Below are 10,658 nucleotides of genomic sequence, written 5' to 3'. Positions count from 1 at the left end.
AGAACTGTTCAGTATCCACAGAAAGGTAATCAGTCGCATTGCATGGGGGCATAATTTGCATTTTTATGGACAAGAATTATTTGTATTACTATCATTTTTCTGCAGCTTTAAGGGTTGTAAAAATATCAGAGATAACAAAAGCTTGAAATAATTAGAATTTATGAGCTAGTCAGTAATTCCACTAAATTTCAGTCTTTCACAGTTTTTCCCTATACCACATGTTCTCTGAAATAGAATGCTACTCTTGGCAGTCCTTTATTTAAAAGGAGCCTTTAGTTACTTATTTTAAAAATATAACAATATAGAGCTCATTTAATGAGTATTTACGTAGAATATCTTCAGTTTAAGAGAGACTGAACTAAAAGGAAAAAATTCAATATAGGAAGTTGTTTTTAAAGGTGATTTCAGCTTCTATTCAAATCAATAAATATTTCCTAAGTACCTACTATGTGATTCAAAGAGGAGTAATAATGATACCTTGTCTTTGTTGGGCACCAATAATGTTCCACTACTCACAGTGTTAGGTTTGGCCCCATGTTTGAGTAGGACCTTACGTCTGATAGTATGTTTCTGGGAGTCTGGATAATTGAGTCCAGAAAATAGCCATATATTGGTTTCCATAATTCACATAGAATTCACTTAAGTCCCCTTTACTAGTGTAAATGGAAGTTATGTTTTCCTACCCCTCCAGCCACCATCTTGTCTCTGTATCCAAACTCCGCTGGGTAGCTGTTTGAAGAAAAACATCTAAGAGCAAACAATAATTTTCTTGGAGCAGTGCATTCTGAATCCCTATTTTAGAAAGAGACATCCATTTAAAACCTTTTCATCATTGTAAAGAACTTCAAATCTTCACATCTCAAGCCTCTTTTTTAGAACAAGATCTTGGCTTTGTTTTTGTGTAACTAAAAGGTCCATTAATGTTTTTTCCCAAAAGAAAAAACTCATTGTCCTCAAAGGTTAATTCAGGCTCTTGACTTAGAAAGCTCCTGGCAGTTTTTTCTCTAACTCAAGTCATCACGATTTAATAATAATAATAAATGAAAATAATACAAGAAATGTGTTTCAGTGTCAGCCATCATATTACTACAGGACTGAACTGGGTCGATTATAAGGGTGTGTAGGGCTTTCACAAAACTGTGAGCTAAGGGGTCCAAGTTGTGATTTAAAATTATTCCGTTTTTTCATGGTTCTGTCTCCTCTTACTGGAAGTTATTCCTTCTCATTGTTTTTGGTGGACTTGCCTCTGAAGTCTTTTCTTTTAGTTCGTTACTCATATTTTTAGAATAGATACTGCCATGATAAGCCCATGCATGGGCCCATAGAACCTGTCACTCAGTGTTCACAGACACATTCTATACACGATTCCAACATACTTGATACTCCCTTCTCACAGCTAATAATATTGAGAAGTTCAGATAGAGGCAGTGGCCAAATGGTTCTGTTTGTGAGTGAATTTAGGATGTGTGTGTGTGGTATGTAAGTATGTATATCTGAACATATATGGAGTCACCAGCAGTATATAGCAGAGTTGGCAAACACTTTCTACAAAGGACCAAATAGTCAATACTTCAGGCTTAGCAGGCCATAGAGCTTCTCTTGCATCCTGGCTTAACTACTCAGTTTGTAGTCATTGTAGCAGAAAAGCAGTCATAGAGTGTATATAAATGTGTGGACACAGCTGTGTTCCAATAAAACTTTATTTACAAAACATGCAGCTGCCCCAAAGCTATTGTTTGCTGACCCCAGAATATAGTATAGGTTGGGCAAGAAATCAGAACACTAGGGGCTTCCAGCTCTCCCCCTACCAGCTCAGTGCATCATCTGTCACTTGAAAGAGTGGTTTTGTAAACTCTAAAGTACTGTACAGACATCTGAGATGGTTTTCAGCAAACCCTTCATTTATTCAACAAATATCTGTCAAATTCCCATTGTGCATCAAGAATGATCCTACACTATAACATGCATACAGTATGTGCATAAATCATCAGTGTACAGCTCAACAGAATTTTAAAGCGAATACACCCATGTATCCATCCCCTTCAGACTGAAATATATACATGTATATCACCTTCCCTGGTGCCTCATCTCCAAAAGGTTTAATAGCCTTTCAGATGCTCAAATTGTTCTAGCTTCAGTTCTTTCCGGTTGGCTCCCATGTCCAAGAAAAACTACCCCCAAAATGAAAAAAAAAAAAAAAGAACTATCCTAGAACAACAAGGTGGGAGCAGATAAAGATAAACTTTGGGAGGGGTACCAATATTGGACTGTTAGGTGATTGTCAGGTTGGGGTCGTAGGGTAAGATGACAACCTGGTAGGTGGGGAGGGGATTTTCCCTGAAGGGAATGGATGTTCACATAGTCATTCAATTTGGGAGGTGTTTAATTCTGGGCAGGAAGTGAGTTGGCACTTTGGGTTGGGGGTGGTCACTCTTCTTTCTTTCTCTGGGGCCAGGAAGAGTTGGGTTAGGATTCTCAGTCATGAAAAGGCCTGGGTAATTATGATAGTGGGAAGTGAGATGTTGCCTGGCTGTGTGGAGTTAGGCCTAGAGTGATTGGTATCTTCAAGTTCATGGTTTTCCACTTAGCAATGACAGTGACCATGGGGAAGAACAGCCAGAATGAAGCGTAAAGGCTAAGTGATGTACGGTTACCAGCCTCAAGGTAGCAGTGTCCCTTCCAGAGTCCAGAGTACGGTGTGAATGGTGGGGTATCATGCCAAAATAATTTAGAAGCAAGAATCACTTTATTTTGTAGACACTGGCAGGAGAAGTATCCTCTGTTTAAGCACTGTTTTATTAAGAAGTCTGCAGTCTAACAAGGGAAGCAAACACATAATCATACAACTGTAGTACAAGGTGATAAGTGTTTTAATGGAGGTGAGGATATCAAGGCCCAGGTGGAATGCCTAACTTAGCCTGGGAATGGTTCTTGAGAAATAATGTTTGAGTTGAGATTTTATGGATGAGGTCATTAACCAAGCTGACAACGGAGGGCAAGGACCTTGTAGACAAAGGAATCACATGTGCAAAGTCAGGTGGCTTCACAGCGGAGCAGTGCAGTGTCCTTAGGGATGTGGCTCTCGAGTCAGACTTCGGGCATTTACATCCTGGCTCTTGAGCTGCTTAAACTTGGACTTGCTGATGCGTTTCTTCAAGCCTCAGTTTCCTCATCTGTAACACGGGAATGGCAATCTCTCATAAGGTGCTATGAGAACGCAATAGCCTACAGTATTTGAAGGCTTCAGTACGATGCCTGGGAACCTGGTAAGGAAGCATTCATTAAGTGTTATCAGTTATGTGTATTCATATAATATAAAGCTGTTTAAATAAACACACCATAGTTATTGAAGGAGGAGCATGGGAAGATCAGATCCAATTAAGACTATATATTCGAGTGTAAGAATGTAACTTTGTAGGAATCAAGCCTCCTTAAGCATTTTCTTGATTTTCCTCATCCTGATGTGTCAGTTCCGTGACGGATGGCCTTTCTTCCCTTGTCTTCTTCTGTGCGTGATGCTGTGTGCATGAGGCCAGCTGGTAAAATGAAACTAATTGTGAGAGCAGAAGGCAAAGTCAGAAGGTCATGGCAGTTACGTCATCTGTGCCCCTAGCAGAGGGGGTGAAATGATGACGTACTTCAGCTGGTTTTCCCTTGGAGCCTTCCAGGAGTGGGAGGGATAAAACTTCTTTTCAGCATGTTCCTAACTAGCTGCACTGACATCCTCACCCATTAATTCTCTGTCTCGCTGTGAGTGAAATCTCCTTTTTCCGAGTGCTGACTTTGTGCCGGACACTAATCTAGGTGCCGGGGATTCAGAGGAAGAGTCTTGCCTTCTAGATGTTCTAGGTAGGAAAAAAGACATGCAAATACCAATAGTCCACTGCTGCCATGAGGGAGACACAGGGAGGGGACTGTCAACACTCTATCTCCCAAGTATTCCACTGGCTTATCCAGGACAGTTATCCAGGACAGTATAAAAGTACGTCCGGGTGTTTGTCTCACGGACACCTTTGTTTGTCAAATGGCTAGTTTTTCTGGCCACAGAAGGGAGACATGGCTTCGGTGAATTTGAGGAACTTCATTCCTCTCAAACCTTTCCCTCTCCTCCTTTTCCCACAGTCAAACTCCTTTGTGAATATGGAATATAATACAATTACCTCACATCTGTGTACTTTTCAAGCTTATTGCATGTTTCTTCTCCCACAGCTTTGGGAAGGATTATGCGCCTCATTTCACAGCTGAGGAAATTTAAGTTTAAAGAGTGTTTGTGACGCATCAAAATCCTAATGTTAACAATTACCTGAGCTAGGATTCAAAGTCAGGTTTCCAAAGTGTTCTTTCCCACCTGCTGCCCCCAAACTTGTTTTCCCTGTTCCTTGGCCACAGGGAAAGTACATCCCCCTCTCTGTACTGTATCCAGAGCTTTCAACATATTGGCCAGAATTTTGTCCCAGCTCTTGCCTAAGATTCCCAGGGGAGAGAGCTGGACCAAAAGCAAATTTTAAAAACTCCGTGATGATAATTACAAATGAATACCATCATAGTGACTGAACTATGCCTTTGGCAGTGTCCAAACGCTGACATCTGCATATGCAGTAGAAGGGAATGGAAAATCCATTTTCCAAAATCAGCTTGAGGGAAACAGGGAAGCATAATGGATTCAGGGTAATCTCCACTTACCAGGGAAAGTCATGGAAACCAGTGTTGCTGAGACCATTCAGTGCCCATGAATCCCTTTTGGATCTTATTAAAACGCACATTCTTTTCTAGTAGGTCTGGGTGAGTGTGAGTGTCTGCGTTTTGAATAAGCTGTCTAGGGATACTAAGGCTGCTGGTCCAGAGCACAGTATGGATAGCGTGGATTTAAACCGTTGACTTTTAAACTTAGCTTAAGTTTTGGGAGCTCAATCCTAATGCCTGGGTCCTAACTCTAGAGATTCTAACTTGATTGGTCTGAGATGTGGCCTGGGCACGAGGGTTTTAAGAAGTCCTTCAGTTGGTTCTAAGGTGTTAAATTTGATTTAAACTCTCTAGGGTGAGTATCCCCTCCTGCGAAATGATTCCAATAGCATATAGCTGTCTTATAAGGATAGTAAGAGACAGGTTATGTAGCAAATATTATACCTGGCTTATAGAAAAGGTTCAATAAAGTAAGTGAGCGTTTGTCTTTTCCCCTTCCAAATTTCTGATGGCACAGGTGGATTTTGTTTTCTGAAAATTTCACCTCTGTTTAATCAACATTCTTACTCTCCTGAGTGCTGAGAAACGTTCATAAGAGAAAAGGTGACTTTCAATTTACATTTCCATATTTAGTAAGGATTTTAAGTTTTTAAATTATTTTGGTGGCTTATTTGATATCTTTCCCCTGGAATGGGGCCCATGTTTAAAGAGTTTTTTTTCAATTATTTATTTAAGAAATATAGCTATCGAGCTATCTATAGTTAAGAAATATAGCTATCTGTTATATCAGAAACTGTGCTGGGCTATAGAGGACCCAGTGCTGAATAAGGTTCCTACTGTCAAGGACTTTGGATGTTGGAGAAGAGCTATAGAGAGAACCAGGGGTGGACGATAAAGTGTCATGCACGTAAGGATGGGGCAAGCGTGAGAGAAGACAGCAGGAAATTAGGTGAGACCAGAAGAGTCAGAAAGACTTTGTTGAGGAGCTCAGAACAATGTTAGGAGTTAACCAGGCAAAAGAGAGTGAAACGAGCATTCCAGGCAGAAGGAAGAACATGTGCAAACACCTGGCGGCAAGGCTGAACACAGAAGGTTTGAGGAATTGGGAGTTCAATGTCATCTGAGCATAGAGCATGGGAGGTGGGAGGTGGGTATGAACACATGAAGCTGAAGAGAAAGGCAGGATCTAGATGGATATAGAGCTGGTTTGGAGAGCTTGGAATTTAGGAAGGCTGGATTCGAAGTGATTGGAACATGAATGTTGAAATGGGATGTTCACAAACCAGGGCTTGAATCCCAGCTCTGCTACCCCTGGCTGTGTGATGTTGACCGTGCCACTGTGTCTCAGAGTCTCAATGTCATTGTTGCCTGCAGTGTGGCGGTAATAGTGCCTCCCTCATAGGGCTGACTTGAGGATTGAATGAGTGAGTACATGACAAATGCATAAGATGTAAAAGTTTGATAAATGATAATTATTACTATCATTCCAGGAACAAGGGAAAGTTGTTATTCTGTCTGGAGATGTGATTTGTAAGGAGTAAGTCAGGAGACAGGGATGTGAATTAGGAGGTGATGGGAATAGTGCACGTGAGATGGTGGTGGCTAGGACCAGAGAACTGGATAAACTGGACAGATGTTGATTGGATGGGAGACATGAAAGAAGGGTCATGAGAGTCTCAGGTAGTCTTTGAGATTTGGAACATGGGGATAGTGACAAGTCTGGGGTGTGTATCATGAGGTCAGTTTTATACATATTGATTGTATCCATCAGGGATCAGTTGCAGGGAGCAGACTTCTCTCCAGCTTTTTAGCAGGAAGGCATGTATCCCAGGGTATTAAATGGCTTACAGAATTGTCAGAGGGCTGAGCAAACAGAATCCAGGTTGAGCTTTCAGGAGCAACCTCTAAAGCTGCTCCTAGGCACTGAGCCACCACGGTCGCTGCTGTCTCTTCAACAGTCTTGCAGTCAGGAAGCTGTTCTACAGCCACAACACTGCTGTTTCAAACAGGAAACCACCCCAGTAAGGAAGCCACTGCTGCTGCCAGGTGTGGAACCAATGTGAATCTGCAACAGACCATGTCAGCAGAATGGATGCTTCTCTCCCTACACCCAGGCTCGCCATACCTACTAAGCTCGTATCTGAACACTGGAAGCTATGCAGATGCAGCTACAGAAAACCCACAGGCCTCCACAGCTGTGCTTGCTGGGTGAATGGACGAACATTCCTAAATCTTGTCCATCTCAGACAGAACTATTCTAAAGCCCAAAAGCTGCAAGAGAGTAAGGAAAGTATATCTTTAGCGTCCCCACCTCTGGAGCAGGGAAAGGCAAGCTTGAACAGTTGTGGGTTGTGACTCATTAGAGCATCATAAAATCAACTCAGGTGGTCATAACAAGATTTTTTTCCTTAGTCATAAATAGTAAGGGTAGGCATTACTTAATGAAATGCTTGTCTTAGGTGTGTGTGTTGTTTTTTGTGTGTGCACATGTACATGCAATCATTTGCGAACTAAAGTGTTATTTTCTCTGGGTCATGGTAAAAAAAAAAAAAAATTGAAAGCCACTGCACTAGACATTGACTCCAATCTTCCACTGCAAGGTCTCGGAGAGAACTAATGGATAGAGTGCAATAGCTACTCAATGTATGGGGCTGGATTTTAGGACAAGAACCAAACTGAAGGTAGAGATGGTGCAGTCATTGGCAAGAAGATGTCATTTGAAAGCAAGGGGGTTGATTAAGTCACGCAGGGAGACAGTGTGGAGTCTGAAGAGCAAAGGGAACAGAGCCCAAGGAACATGGACGTTTGGTCTTGGGGCAGAAGGTTCCTTCTGGGGTTGTGCTCATTCATCTTTCAGTCTGGGATTTTTCATTTATCCTCCAGAAAGAGACCTGGACCCAGGGGAGCCCCAGAGTGCTTTGGAAAAGCGTGTTTTAAGCACACGCTAACTAGAGCTGATTTTTCAGCAGCCTGGAAGAGCCATGGCACACACCGTGCTGAAGCCCGGGGCCTGGTACCACACTGGCACTTGGGACTTCACGTGGAATGGTTGTACAGAGCAGAGAGGTTCTTAGGAAAGATGGAAAGAGCTCTTTAGATTCCAAGGCTCCAGCCTATGCGCTGGGACCACAGAGGGGTCTAAACCCTCACTGGTCAAGGCTAACTCGGTAGCTTTAGGGTACTATTTCTAATTTTCAAAGAGGATTTCTGCTGTATTGAAAAATGGCTAAAAGGAGGGGGAGCTGTACAGGAATATCCTTATTGCAGCAAAAGCGGGAGACAAACTACGTGCTTATCCATAGGAGGATGAGCACACTGTGGTGTATCCAAACAATGAAATAGTACGATAGCAGTTAAATGAATGACCTAGATCTACGTGGGTCAGCCTGGAAAAACAGAAACTTAACGTTACATGAAAAATTTCAAGTCACAAATGTTATGTAAAGTATGATATTTATTGGAAATTTAAAAAACACAAAATTGTACTGTATATTCTTATGGAACAAGAAATATGAAATTATGTAAATGAAGGGGACATGAAAACTCCCAGGTAGTTGTTACCTCTGGGGAGGGCATAGGGAAATGGTGGGAGGGGTGAGACTTCAGCTCTCTCTGTATTATTTTATTTTTTAAAAGAAGCAGAACCAAATACAGCAAAATATTGATAGTTATTAAATACACTGATGAGGCATGGGAGAAATATTACTTTCTGCTCTTTTCATAATTAAAAATAAATACAAGAGTATATAAATTTTGCAATGTCCAGAGCAAGAATCAGGTTTCTTCCCGGGACCCCAGGTTAAGCAGATGACCTATACAACAATTATTAGGGGAAAGCATATACACACATGTACACATATGTGTATATATAATATACATATATGTACATGCATATACACATACCTACTTATCCACACATATATACATATATATACATACACACATATATGCATAACCTCAAATTAAGACAAGCTTTTAATATTTTTATTGCAAAATATTGTCCTTATCATATATTTCTTCAGTTTCTGAGAGAGACAACTTTGACATCGTGGGACCCTAACATTTTTCTGTGATTTGACCATGTACAAAATCTACAGACCACCTGATGATCCCAGATTGTTTTGAGAGGTGCAGGGAGAAACAGAAGAATCCCTGAAGGTTGGGGCCTACTGCAGTGCAGGGCTGGAAAGATGTGATCTGAGGGGTTACAGGAAGGCTACAGTGGGGACCAGTATGGCCTGCTGGGGAGTAATGGCATGAGGAGTCTGGGCTCAAATCCCCACTCAGGTCCCAGCCACATGCGAGGATTTTAGTCTCTGTCCCATATTGGGCTTCCGTTCAAACACTGGCTCAGCTGATCTCTCAGCATCTTTCCAGAGATGACACTGACTGACTTCTGTATCGTCTTAACTTAAGGGCTTTGTCCCCCAGTGCCAGGACAATCGGTGGTATTCCAGGGATTCTGGAAGCCTCCCTTGTTTGGTGAATGCTGCCCAGTTTCCCTCAGCACTTCCTTGCTTTAGTGCCTGTTCATATCAACCCTCCTGGAGGTGCTGGGCCCTCCTCTGAGCCAACCTTTGTGTGATAGCGGGATTCTGAGAAGGAACTGGACAGGGAAGTCCCAGGAGACATTGGTGTGTGATGGAGAAACGGGGTGAAGAAAGTCACCAAGTATAGAGAAAGCCCTATGAATTTTCCCAAAGGCAGAAATACATTTACACTCATTATTTTTCATCAACTCACCCATCACCCTCCTGTCCAAGTTCTGCGAGTAAACTCTGTGTGTGTGTGTATGTGTGTTGGGGGTGGGAGAGGGCAGAATCAGTGAGCTCCAGATGAGTTTTTACCAAAGAGGCATATGTTTCAGGTAACCTGGGTTCCCAGTTAGAAAAATGATTCGTTTTACTTGTGTAGATGGTGTCATTTGCTCACAGCATTTCCAGGGGGTGCGTAACCCTTGGGGAGTGACAGAATTTCATTTTAAACTTCCTAGGCTGTGCTCTCCCTGTGGGTTATCCCTACCTTGGGTTATTAATGATTATTCTCTTATACTTTTTTGTTGTGCTGCTGGATTCCTTTAAATTCTGTGCCCCCTTGTGTCTTCAGATGTTGACTTTCAGGGCATTGCTTGACAGAGACTGAGATTAGGAACCCCTCACGAGGTGACAGTCAGGTACCTCTGCTCAGAGGAGGGTTGCTGAAAAACGAAAATGGAAACTTTCTCAAGTTAGAATACGAGACGGTAGAAAACTTGCTTAGGTTACACATGCTTAGGTTGCAGATATCTTTTCAAGAGCGCGTGAGTTGGTTTAAGCAGGATTCATTTGTCCTACAGAGTTAGGGTATAAATGCCAGGTGCCCCCTTATTCTGTGGCTTCGGGTCCTCAAAGCCTGTCTGCTTTTACCACATACCACTTGGCTTGATGAATTCAACACTTCTTCCAGTGCCCGCTCCTCCCAAAGAATCTACTCACAGAAAGTGTTAAAGAGAAATGTAGACTTTACTGAATATTTCATAGTGGAGACCTAGGAAGGGGTCGACGTAACACCCTGCTCAGCAAATTGCTTAAATCTTTCCCTTAGCCGTTTTTGTTCTCCCAAGTCCCTCTCATCCGTACCACCACTGCTGGGTTTTTTTTTTTTTTTCTGTAAATCATTTCTAGTCTTTCTCTGACAAACTTTCCTGAGTTCCTACTCGTTTCTCTCTCCTGCTAATTGAGAAAAATGTAAATTTTGCTCCATTCTTTTGCACAGCAGTTAAGGGTCCCTTTTCCTTCGGAAGCATAACCTCACGGGCTTATATTTCAAGTCAGTGGTCCTTCCCTCAAACAAACAAGGTGCTCCTTCGAAGATGGACAAATGTAAATGTGGGTTGAAATGTCGTGCCTAACGTCAGGAGAGGAGGTGGCCGCTGCTCAGAAGTCCTTCTCACCATTTTCAGAGTCATCACTGTCTATCACCAATGCTGTGGGGCC

The sequence above is a fragment of the Grampus griseus genome (assembly GCF_964374135.1).
Source record: "Grampus griseus genome assembly, chromosome: 6".
NCBI lineage: Eukaryota > Metazoa > Chordata > Mammalia > Artiodactyla > Delphinidae > Grampus > Grampus griseus.
Note: the sequence above shows the minus strand (reverse complement) of the source record.